At 29.4% G+C, this 10,635-nt stretch overlaps 1 long non-coding RNA gene across 1 annotated transcript; it reads right to left on the reverse strand.

The window, feature by feature from the left end:
* Nucleotides 1-3,939: 3,939 nt before the first annotated feature.
* Nucleotides 3,940-9,891, reverse strand: LOC129291996 (uncharacterized). The gene is made up of 3 exons (XR_008588839.1): nt 9,605-9,891; nt 4,245-4,914; nt 3,940-4,155 (listed from the first exon to the last, which is right to left on the reverse strand). It is a non-coding gene; the product is annotated as an uncharacterized LOC129291996 (long non-coding RNA).
* Nucleotides 9,892-10,635: the final 744 nt, after the last annotated feature.

Here is a 10,635-nt window from a genome sequence, read left to right on the forward strand (position 1 = left end):
ACCACTAGGCCAATTTCCAAACCATAAAATTTGTAATCAATCAAAAACCTTCACTTAGTATTATCAACTTTCACAATGAGTCCTTATAATGAAAACTAAAGTTTAATTTAAATCTTATTGGCTTCAAATATCATGATTATAACTAAATTAATAGGCTTTAACCATTAAAGAACAAAACCCAATCTATAGGGTTTTAATTTGTGCCTAAAACACCTCTTTTCATCTAATTATCCACTCAAAACATTAGAGCACCATATAAAAACTCAAAACAACCTCCCAAGGACCTAAAGAAACTAAGGCTTACAAAAAAAAGCCTTTGAGATCAAAATTCAGAAATTCCTTCTTCTAAAAATTGAAGAAAATTAAGAGAGAAGGAAGTGGATTGAAGTAGGGAGTTTACCTACCGCGTAACTGAGCTCACAACGGCCGTAAAGCCTTCCAGATCCGAGCCCAAGTCCCTCTCTTCCTCCTCTCTTTTTCCTCTCACTCTCTCATCCATGCGTTTCTTTTCCTTTTGTTTTTCTTATTTCATTTGTTTCTTTTCTGCGTGCTCTTATAAAAAAATTTGAACTAAAAAGTTTAGGGCAAATTACAAGTAAGGGCCCAATATTTTTTAATTATAACACAAAAGTCAGGTCAACTTGGGTAATTTTTTTGTAGTTAAAAATAAAATAAAACCAAACTTTTGCTTAGAAAAATTCAAACTTGGAACCTCTATCATACTATTCTTAATTTTAATTTAATTATAAATATTTTATTTTTTAAAAATAAATTTGAGTCTTAAAATTTTCAGGATGTTACATTAGATATAATGGTATTACTATTTAAAATTAATTTTCCATAATTAAATTTATAAAAAAATTTAGATAAAATCCCATTTTAGATTTTTGAAGATATAAACTTAAATTTTTATTATTATCCAATTTCTTAAACAGAAATCACACATATAGTATTATGAGATCTATTTAGGTTTTGGCTCCCTTCTTATGTGGATAAAGGCACAATATTGAAGTCCATTATGAGTTTCATTAACTAAAGTGGAGAGGGATCATATTAAATCATGAGAAATATTCAAATTTTAAGTAGAGCCATTTGAGAGAGAAGAGATAATACTATCTTTGCATGTTTACATGACAATCTTGATAAATTTGCATTTGCATACTCATTAAACATTATGCTATTTTCAATAATTGGATCATTAATTTGTTTCCTTGTGCGAGAGTTATTTTACAATGGTAATACCATATTCAAGTAAGATTCAACAAATTAGTTTTACATTAGCTGTCAATAAGGCTAACACAATCCTCCTCCTTTATCCAAGCTTGGGACTATCTATAAAGGGAAAAATGGTAGAAAATTATTTGAAATGGCTTGAATATATATAGAGAAGGTTGTGGGAGGCATCAGTGAGGAAACTAAAATGGATAATCTTGAGCCTTGTAAAGAGGGGTAGAGAAAAACTAAAGAAAACACTTATGGAAATGGTTAAACAAGACCTCTTAATTAACAATATTCCTAAAAATTTGGTTGATGATATAGTACAATGGTATCGTGCAATCCATATAATCGACCACAACTAGTAGAGTAAAAATTATTGTTACCACTACTACTACTATTGTATCATAATGGTAATAGCATAATGCTCTGAAACTAGACCTAGTTCTAATATCCTATCTGATCATAGTCAAATGTGTCAACCTCTTTGTTGAGTCCTTGGATGTTATAAGGACATGAATCAACTCATCATCACAATCCTTTCAACATTATTATGGGCTAGAAAGTCTCAATTTTCTAAAAATTCTAACTTATTATTCACCGTCAAGCATTACCGTAAGCAAATAGGTCATCACAAGTATAAAGAGTTTTCCAAAGTTATTGTTCCCATGAGGATTTAAGAAAAAGAGAGTTAAAAATTCACTATTAAGTTTTGAATTAGGTTGAGCAAAATTAAGGGTAAGTTTGGGTAAAAGTAATGAAAATTAGATTAAGAAGTATTTGAAAGCAATTAAAATTTGTTGAAACCTTGATTTCATGAGGTGAGGGTCTAGGATTATCTCTCCCCTTTGTATTTCATAAAACTTAAATTAATTCCTCTCAAAAATATTTTTAATAAAAATAAATGTTAGTCTAAGATTTTAATTTACTTGAAAAAGCTTTCTCAAGTTAAAATCAAGTATATTTGCAAACACTAAAATTTCACAATCTCTTGGAAATAACTAGTGAAAATAATTTTTAAGCTTCAATCTTAATGAGACTATAAAGGGTTAATAAAATATCTTTATTTTATCAATATAACCATCCATTTATCTTTGTAAATGTCAAGTCTAACATTATTTTATCCAAATTTGACACCTAAATTAGCTCTCTCAAGCACAACTCAAGTGAACAAAATAATCTAAATAGTGATCAAGCACTTAAAAGTATTAAGCATAAGATAAAACAAACAAACAAACAAACACACACACACACACACACACACACACACATCTCGTTAACTACCAAAAGAGAGGAATATTTAAGTCTTACTTTATACAAATGTTTGAAATAATCCTAAAATAAAAGAACTAGCTACTCATATTCAGAAAAGAGCCACAAATGATAAAATGTACAGCATCTATATCATAAACAAAGAGAGAAAAGGGAAGAGAAGAAGAAAAACTGAAGGAAATCCACTTAAATCTATTCAACTCTTCAATCCTTAGTCAAATCTCCCTCAAAAACCCAAAACCTTGGCATAGCAAGCCTCTTGAGACCTTTAGAAATAGTAGCTCTCTATCTAGAGGCATGGTTATGGCTTATGTAGCCCTAATTTTGCATTCCTTAGCTCGAAAAGCATAGCAAAATTTAAGTCATGCACCACAATGTGTCGACAGTACACTGCGGTGCATGTGTAAAAATGTGGAAGTGTGTTGCGACGTGTTGACAATAAGTTGTGTGTGCTTGTGCATGTCCAGTAAGTCCTTCTCTGTGCCACATGTGGCAGCACACTATGTATGCACTGCAACACATGGCATAAAGCCTTCAATATTCATTTGTGGCCTAATTTTTACTGCCTTTGTATTTCCATATGCATCTTTAAATATCATTTGGCTCTCTATCGTTAAAATTACCTAAATGAAGTCACCTGAAATAATAGATACAGTTACGAGATCTTTCAAAGTTTAAAATTAAGGCAAGATTCTTTACAAAAATTTTCAATAAATTCTATTTTCAGGGTTAATTTTAGAGCTCATTTTCCTATACTTAAACCCAAAATATTCACAATTGAATCAATTAGTCAAAGATAGTATAGGAAAATGTATTGAATTGGCATCAATTTCAATAGGTTAACATTCATCTACCTCCTTTAAAATGACTTTAGTTTAATAGACTTGTCTAACAAAAGTGACGTCTCTTATTATAGATTCTTTATTTGTATGCACACATATAGATCTACATAGTGGTGGAGTTAGAACCTGAACCCGAAAGTATAAAATTATAAAATTTACATACTCTATATATTTTATAATTTTTTTCAAAGTGTGAGGATGTATATGTACATATATGTAATATATGATGGGATAATGCTACTTAAAATTTATTTGCCATAATTAATTCTAGAAAAAATCTTAGATAATCTCATTTGAGATTCTAATTATATTAGGGGTAGATCGATATACTATATATTTTTATTTCTTTCCATTTTATTCTGATTCTTTGTAGTTAGTGAAAATTTCTTTAAAATAATGAATCTTTCTAGTTTTTCTCCCAATAAATGTCAAATAAGTTATACCATATTTGACAGTCACACACTTTTGTCTAGAATAACAATATTTATAGTAGTCATTTTGTAAGCCAATATGAAAAAGTAACCAATTTCACAAAGCACAAATTAAAGTATTATACTATGGGGACAAAGGAATACACGACAACCTCAACTCACCCTTTGTTTATTATTCACATCCATGCTAATTTTATTTGATAAGCATAACTATGTAATTATCCGTGACAAAGAACAATTAAATGAAATCAAATAGGTAATACCATTTAGTATACACACACACAATGACATTAATGAAGGATCATATTTGATTCTTTCTTAAACTTGATATCCTTGAGGAAAACACTTGTTAGAGCCTTGCTGTACTGCAGAGAAGCCTTCAGTAGTTGGATACCCTGGTAAATAAGGGATGATTAGTGTAGTAGACAGGCAAAACACAAACATAAAAGGAAAAAAAAAAAACACACACACACACACAAATCACCTCTTATATTCCAAACTCAACAACCATTTATTGTAGTGAACTAACATCTTTAATGTTGAACTTGTTGAGCAAAGCAATACACGAGATAGGAGACATAGGTTGAACCACAAGATCATCCATTACCATATACGTCACAGCTTCCTTCCCAAACCCATCCTCCCCACCAAAACCTTCCACTTCCATCTTCTTCTTCTTCCCCACATACGTCACAGGATATTTCATAGTATTACTACAATCCGAACACCGGGTGTTCATAACTAGAGTCACATTGTACGGACACCTATTCCTGCACATATACAGCTCAGGAGACTCTTCTTCTTCTTCTTCAGCATTCCCTTCGTAATTTGGTAGCAAGAGGAAGCCAAGAGGGATTAGGGTTTTTGGCTTCAGCAAGATGTCTTTACCTTGGTTATGTTGTAGCAAGTATGCGTTGCTAAGATTCTCGATGCCTTCATAAAGTTTGCCTTAGGAACGCACCATGTTGGTTTTGGTTAGCAGGTTCGTGATGGCGCCGATTGACAAGCGGTGGAGGTTGCAAAGGAAGTCGACGAAGTAGATGCTTCGGCGAAGAGAAGTCTCTCAGCTTTTGTGTCAACTAAAAGCTTCAAGCTCATTTTTGACGTGGTTGTTGATGATGATGATGATGTTGTCTTCATTGTTAAAGATGAATCTATAATATATTATTAGTATGAATAAGTATATGAATTATTAAATTGCTAGTGAGATCAATTTTGTAGTATTTGAATTTAATTCATACATGCACAAAACATATTCTCTCTATTCCTATTTATAAATCACTTCCAACATTTTCACCAGAATCAAGAAAAATTTTAAACCTCATTATCAATCTAAAAATGATCAACAAGTTTCCAAATTTACCATTTAAATAATATTTTAAAAACAAAATACACTAGCATTTAATAAACTTATGACCATTTAACAGATGTAAAAGGATAAATATAGACAAATACTCATTTAGATGCCTTATAAATAAAACAAAAAAAAAATTCCCCTATCTCATAAATAGTACTAAATGAGTAAACGCTATAAATCAAAAACTCTCTTGGAATGCCTTTAGGAAATGACGCCCTTTGAAGAATTGTGTATGTGAATTCTGAAATATTAAAGATATATACATGATATTAATAAAGAAAGAATATGATGATTTTAAAATAAGTCCCACGGCTAATGGTAATATTTCTTTTAGCAAAATATACTAGCTCCATTCAGTTAAATGCAACTTGAAAACACACGTGTTTGAATATGACTTAAACTATATAGTTTAACATAGAGCACACTAGACCAAACACCCACATGATATTGTATGACACTTCTTTTTTATAATTTTCTCTTCCGATCCCATTCAATTTTTTCCCTTTAATTTGTTTTTTAAAATTTGGAGTCTAGCTTCTTTTCAATTTTGTACATTTGAACAAGCCAAGAAGATTTACCCAAATGGTGCGCGCGCGCATGGGTGTGCTGTATCCACCCACTAGTGAAAAGAACAGAAAAAAATAAAATAAAATTAGATCCCTTTTCGCAGACTCTGTTAAGTAGAAAATCAAAACAATATAAATATATAAATTTAATAATTTAGTTACAGTAACTATAATTTAAAGTAAAAAAAATACAATTACAACAATCACAATTTAAAATCAAGTGCACAATAATAACAAAAAATAACTTTTAGACTATAAATATTATAACAATACAAAATCATTGAGTGACATAAGTTATGTAAAAAGAATATAAAATAAATAAACCAAAAATATATACTTTAACTCTAATTGAATAAACAAAATATTAAATATTAATAAAATAAAATAAAAAATATAATAATGTATTCAAGATTAGAAGGGATGTCCAATAATGATTTCATTATTTTAAGGATGGGATAGACCCATCTTAACATGATTGGAAAAACTGGACTGATCATCATATGTATCTATGAGGTTCTTCAATTTGAGAGGTTGGTGATGTCAGAACTTAGAGCCACGATATAAGTTCTCTGTTGATTAGATCTACAGGTAGAAATCAATAGTAGAAAAGGAAACATAGCACAAAAAATATTCTTAACTTTTCTTAAGTTTTTTAAAAGTAAGATTCTTTGCAGAAGAATATCATTAATTCTTTGCGTAATCTCATCGATCCACTATTCTTTTAATAAAAAAATAGGCACAAAGAAAATTTTAATCTTTAAATTTATTTTAATTATTATTTGGCCTTTCAAATTTGACTTTTATCATTTAGTCCCTTAAATATATTTTGTAGAAATTATTGATCTGATCCTAATTGTTTAGATATGCTAACATAAATCACATAATATTGATGATATCTATGTGAATTAATAAAAGATATACTTATTCAAGTAGAAAAAAAAATAGAATTAGAAATTCTAAAAAAAAAGTAAAAGAACAAAATGCAGCTTAAGGGGCTAGATTAGTAAAAATGAAATTAATTTAAAAGCTAGTTTATTTTCATTTAGCTATATATGCATGCAAAGTCATCAACATACTTTACATATTAGAATAATTTGGATAAAAGACACCTTAAATCCTCTAACTTTATATAATATTTTAATTTAATCTTTTAATTTTATAAAGTATATTTTCATTCATTCAACCATAACATTGTTATTAGACTCAAAATGATTTTTTTTTTCTGTTAGTCATCATTGTTATTTTAAAAAATCAAACTTAATATATCAACATTTGATAATTTTTTATCAACATCTAAAAGCTCAATGTCAATTATTTTTGTTAATGAAACTAATAATATTAAAGTTGAAGGATTGAAATGATACTTTATAAAATTAAGAGATCAAAATGAAACCTCATATAAAATTAAAAGATTAAATGTGATCGGCACAGGATATGCATATAAAACACAAATCCCTTCAGCCTTAATTCAAGAAATTCACATATTATACCGTAAACATAATTGACATCACAACAGGATTTTATTTTTCTTAATACTTTTTATGCAAGAAGATTCATAATTTTCTGTAGAAATTTTTTAGCAAAACCTCACTTAAAAGTAAGTTTTTCTAAAATCTCACAATAAAAAAGAATAACAACAACCCAACAAAAGGAGCTCCACTCCTAACCAACAGATATACAATCTCATAAGAAAGACAAGGATCTTACCTACAGTACATGTGGAGCACCTAATACTCAAGTTAAGAAAATAATACAAAGTTAAAATTTACATCAAGTTGAGATTTGCCTAAAAGAATTTTTCCGCTTCAATTCATCGGTAAAGCCTCTCAATAACTATCCGAAGATATAGATTCAACAATTATATCTAAAACCCAAAAATATTTTTTTTAGTAAATAATGCCCCAAATTTAAAATTAAATGAAATAAAAAAAGAAATATAAATGGAATAAGCATGAGTTTAACTAAAATGGTCATTTGAAATAAAAAAGGTGCATGACTCAAATCAAATGATTCCATTCAAATACTTTATCTAAAAATATTCTCATATGATAGTAACACAATATCATGTTCATATCAAAAAATTAGGAGATACATCGTTCATTATAAAGAAATCTATTCAAAAAAAAAAATAGCTTGTTTAATAGGATTAGTAAAAATAATAATAATTTCAAAATTATTTTTTTATTTGGTAGGACTTTATCAAAACGATTAACAAGTGTGGACATACAGCCCACGAGAATAAATAACAAACAAACGTAAATACATCGTCCATAAGGATAAATAACCAATCAAGCGCGGCTAAAAGCCATGAAGTAAGTGTGGCATGAGCCATGAAACAAGCACAGGCATGAGCCCCATGAAAACAAATGTGAGTATAATGCTCACGAATTACCATCCTTCCAATCCACGTGCATTAATTATCACACGAGGCTAGCATCTCCTATGTACATTGTTAGCTACATATACCATGGCGCGCTAAAAGCTAACAGGACTGCTATTGGCAACCAGTGTTCTGTATTCAATCTCACTGAAAGATTTTCAAGCGTACATAGAACCCAATTATCGATGGAATACCATATCAATTTTTTCAAATATCAAACTTCTTTAACACAAGTTCACGTACTTGAATGTTTGTAATTAGAATATTGAAAAATAAATAAAATCAAATAAAATATTTGTTTTAGACTAACCTTTAAATATCAATAATAGAGTAAAAATCATAACATCATGTGTGTGCATGACAATATGCTCGATCAATATTGAAAAAAATGAATTTTATCTATAAGTCATTGGAACGCTATTCATTTAATTGAAACATTTCTAAATATATAATTTACTTCTAATTAATCCTCTTTGTAGTATTGTCTGTGCCATAATTCCCTAATAGTCCAGGGGACATTATTGTTATTTCTTTTATACATTTTATAAGTCCAAAATCTTCAATTCAAACAAATTTGGAGAATTGAAAAGGAGAATCTCAACATCAACATTTAACAAATAAGAAGCCATATTGAATTAAATGATAAATCTTCAACAAACACATATATAAAAATATTCAATGTTTTCAAGTCTACCTATAGAAGATAAACAACTTCTATGATTTAATTAGTATTATCACTCAAGTTTGTCTAATTTCATAAACTTTCTTTAATCAAACATTCCGTCTCGCACTTTATATGTGCCAAAAAAAAAATCTAACATAAGAACAACAAACTTGAATGTATAATTATTAACCAAATATTTTTTTTCTCAAAATTTCTACCTTTATTTCCAACCTTTTATTATAAAAAATAATTATCTTCTATAATAATTTAGTTAACAATAATACATTTTTCATATTCATTTGCTATCCTAAAATAAAATTCTTCTATCAAATAATTTATCAAATATTTTATGTGCATTCAAATCAAACTATACTTCTCAAATTCGATTCCTTTCGGAGATTCAATTTCAGCTAAAAAAAAAAAAACCCAATCTAAACTTCCCGATTTTTTTTTTTTTTTTTTTTAAGTAAAGGAGTAAAATATCATTACTTAAAAGAGGAGTACAAACGCAGCAACCAGCACTATTTTATACTAAGCAATATGATAAGAAGAACAAAAGCACCTAGCACAATTAAATAAGAAAAAAGCAATATAAGAAGCTTTAGCTAAAACCTCACTCACTCCCTAACAGGTGCACGAATTCATACCCATTTTTTTGAAACCCAAGAAAGCAATTGAAGTGGAATTGTTTATCAAAATTCATGCTCTTTAAACTTAAATTTCAGTTTTCCTGAATCCAAACTTCTCTCCCATTTATGCAACAAGCAAGAACAATGAGGGAGAATCAGCTTTTCTATTTCTATTACAAAAACCCATTCAACAACCACAACCACATAAATCTGAAACAAGGGACGGAACGAATGATGTTTGAACTCACCAACAAGCAAAGGAGAAATGGAAAGAAAGAATCCAGCCCTTCCACTCACCCAAGACAGTAACAACGCAGAACGGAGATAGAGAGAAGGAAAGCACGTGATGCTAAAACGGAGGAGGAGGAAGAAATCGGGAGCTTACAGAACCCATCCCAATGGCGGAAGCACACCCATGACTGCCGGCAATAGACGATCGAAACAGAGGATGAAAGACGGCACACCGAGCTCTCACCCTCTCCCGTTAGTTCTGGAACCATCGCAGATGGGGAAGGAAAGAATGGGAAAGCTGATGCGTGCGTGGCTTTCTTATTAATGTCATTCCGTTATTTTTTGAGGTTTGGCCAAAATAAATAAAATGCTCCACTTAGGCAAAAAGAGATCCAAACCCAGAATCCTAAGGGCATATACCAAACAAAATCACCACTAAACTTATTTATTATAACTCAGTGAATACATTCTGAGTTCTCTTTTTAGTTTTTTTTTCTAATTGTTGGCCCTGTTTTATTTTAAACAATCGTTGATTTAATTGGTCCACTAATTATGTATTGCATATTTTAAAAATTCTTAAATTCCTAAGTCATTACATACTAAACACGATAAATTAATTTAAAAGCTTCAAAGACTATATTAATAAAAATTAAACTTAAAAGATAAAATTAATAATTGAGATAAACTTGAAATATTGGCTATTTGGTTGTTAAAAAAAAAAAAAAAAAACTCATCCACAATCCTTACAAGTTCCAACATTATTATGGGCTCTTGAATCTCCTCCTAACCTTACACCACTAAGACCCATTTTAGGTTTGCTATATTATTGTGTTATAATGTATTTTTAAAATCTTGTATATGAAAACCTATTATAAAATCTAACTATTACTGTTAAAATTAGGGTTAAAAGACATAATTGTCTTCAAATTTTTTTTTCTAAGGATGCTGGACATTTTAAACTTTTATTTATAGCTTTTTTATCTTAAAATTTTTAAAAAAAAAAACAATTTTATCCTATCGTCAAGTTTGACCATTAGTAGGCTGTGTT

This window comes from Prosopis cineraria, unplaced genomic scaffold (genome assembly GCF_029017545.1).
Source record: "Prosopis cineraria cultivar Desert tree isolate PC_DT_omini unplaced genomic scaffold, ASM2901754v1 PC14, whole genome shotgun sequence".
In the NCBI taxonomy this organism is placed as follows: Eukaryota; Viridiplantae; Streptophyta; class Magnoliopsida; order Fabales; family Fabaceae; genus Prosopis; species Prosopis cineraria.